General features: G+C 35.9%; 1 non-coding gene across 1 annotated transcript; it reads left to right on the top strand.

The window, feature by feature from the left end:
- The first annotated feature begins 1,194 nt into the window (after positions 1 to 1,194).
- LOC139869834 (small nucleolar RNA R71) lies at positions 1,195 to 1,301 on the top strand. Its single transcript, XR_011766408.1, has one exon. It is a non-coding gene; the product is annotated as a small nucleolar RNA R71 (small nucleolar RNA).
- Positions 1,302 to 2,456: the final 1,155 nt, after the last annotated feature.

Consider the following 2,456-nt stretch of genomic DNA (forward strand, 5'->3'; position numbering starts at 1 on the left):
GCAGAATAATTAGCATTCATTATAACAGCCGAGAGTTCTTCCATTTTCTTTCTATTTGTGATTAGATCTTTCAAGAATTTAGCATATCTTGGCATTCCTGAAATCACATCAATGAAAGGAAGATTGATATTTATTTGTTTAAACATATCCAAGAATTTGAATTGCTCGGCTTCAAGTCTTTCTTTTCTCATTTTACTTAGGTAAGGAAGCGGTGGTTGGTATGGTTTAACATAAGGTTTAGCCTTAACGGTGTTATCTTCATTAACCTTTTCAACTACCGGTTCTGTTTCCTTATCTTGCTAAGGCTGTGGTGCCTGTGGAGTAGGAATAGAGTCATCAGAATTTACAGGCATTTCAGGTGGTTTAAGTGTAATACCACTTCTCGTGGTAATGGCTTTAGTTGTTTCATTCCGGGGGTTAGCATTTGTATCGCTAGGTAGACTTCCCGATTTTCTTTCACCTATCAACCTTGCTAGGTTGCTTACTTCTTGTTCCAGATTTTGGATTGAAGCTTGTTGATTTCTAAATGCTTGAGCATTTTGTTCATTAGTTTGTTTCTGAGATGTGAAAAACTGCGTTTGAGATTCAACTAGCTTCGACATCATATCTTCTAAATTTGGCTTTTTATCATCGGTTTGTGGTAGTTTACTTTGAAAAATAGGTCTTTTCTTATTGTAAGTATTGTTAGATACTTGTTGATTGCTAGGACCTTGTTGGTTGTTGTATGGAACATTTCGGTTATAATTCTAATTTTGATTGTAATTTGGTCTTGGCGGTTGATAATTATTCTTATAATTATTTCCAGGCCTTTGGTTTATATATGAAACATTCTCGCTTTGTTCCATTGTTTGTTCAATACTGAGACAATCTTTTGTCAAATGTGGTCCTCCACACTGCTCACAACTAATTCGTATTGCGTGAATATCTTTCGTCATCTTTTCCATTCGTCTCTTGAAAGCATCTAACTTTGCAGAAATGGAATTAAAGTCATGGCTAGAATCGGCTCTAGCCGCTTTAGATGATCTAACGATATCTTTTTCTTGGTGCCACTCATGTAAGTGGGAATTATCAATAATTTTGTAAGCTTCAGTTGCGGTTTTCTTCATAATGGAACCACCAGCTGCTATGTCAATGTCTTTTCGTGTAGTAATGTCGCATCCTTGGTAGAATATTTGTACTATTTGATAAGTATCTAAACCATGTTGAGGACATCCTCTCAACAACTTTTCAAATCTTGTCCATGCCTCATATAGAGTTTCATTTGGCTTTTGCGTGAACGTAACAATTTCTCCTTGAAGTCTCACAGCTTTAGATGCCGGAAAGAATTGTTTAAGAAATTTTTCAACTAAGACATCCCATGTATCAATCGCCCCTTCAGGTAACGATTCTAACCAATCTTTGACTTTTCCCTTTAAAGTCCACGGAAATAACATGAGATAGATCTGTTCATCCTCAACTTCTCTGATTTTGAATACAGTACAGATCCTATTAAAGGTTCGAAGATGTTCATTTGGATCTTCCTTCGGCGCACCACTAAATTGGCATTGATTAGTTACCATGTGTAGGATTTGTCCTTTGATTTCATAATCTGGCGCATTAATGTCTGGTTAAGTAATTGCATGACCTTGGCCAGTACGTTTAGCCCTCATTCAGTCTTCCATACTTAGAGGTTCCGGATTTTCCATGATTGAATTTGTTGAATCTGAATCACTAGAGGATTCTGACTTAATGGTTTCTTCCTCGACAATCTCTGGATGAGTGATTTGTGGTTCAGGAGGAATGATTAATGGTTCAGGATCTCTGAATTGTCCCTGAATATCCTCCGGATTCTCAATTGTGAGGCCGGGTTCAAAAAATGAATTATCGGAAATTTGAATCGGAGTACTTGGTCGACTAGATGACGATTCTAAAGAAAAATCAACGGCGACAATGTTGGCTAGATGTCTTAATCGAGTTACAGGTGGTGAACGTATGAAAGGTGGTGAACGTTTTGCTCGGTGCATTCACTGAATATCCTATTAGTTATAAAAATAAAAATTATTAAAGTTATAAAATTAATAGATTTTTCTGATTTTACCCACGTTTCGAATAGCCAATAGATGCAGCAGGTAGCCAGGACTCTTTAAATCGGAAGCCCACAACTCGCCACTAACAAATCCAACTATTACTACGAACCAGAAAATTTTGGATGTCTATCAATTTAACCGCTTAAAATAATTTTTTCGTCGAAGTTTAAAGAAAATAAAGAAAATTCTATGTCCTAAAAACTAGAGCGTCGAGAAATAAGAAAGAAAAAGAGTGCGTCGAAAAATAAAAGGTCGAAAAATAAGCGTCGAAAAACAAACTAAATCTTACGTCTAAAGGTATTAAAGCTTAAAGGAATTCTATATCCAAAACCGCAATACTTAATTAGGCATTAAAATCTATTTAAAACTAAAACGATAAGCGAAGTCGTA

Source organism: Rutidosis leptorrhynchoides, chromosome 9 (assembly GCF_046630445.1).
Source record: "Rutidosis leptorrhynchoides isolate AG116_Rl617_1_P2 chromosome 9, CSIRO_AGI_Rlap_v1, whole genome shotgun sequence".
Taxonomy (NCBI): Eukaryota; Viridiplantae; Streptophyta; class Magnoliopsida; order Asterales; family Asteraceae; genus Rutidosis; species Rutidosis leptorrhynchoides.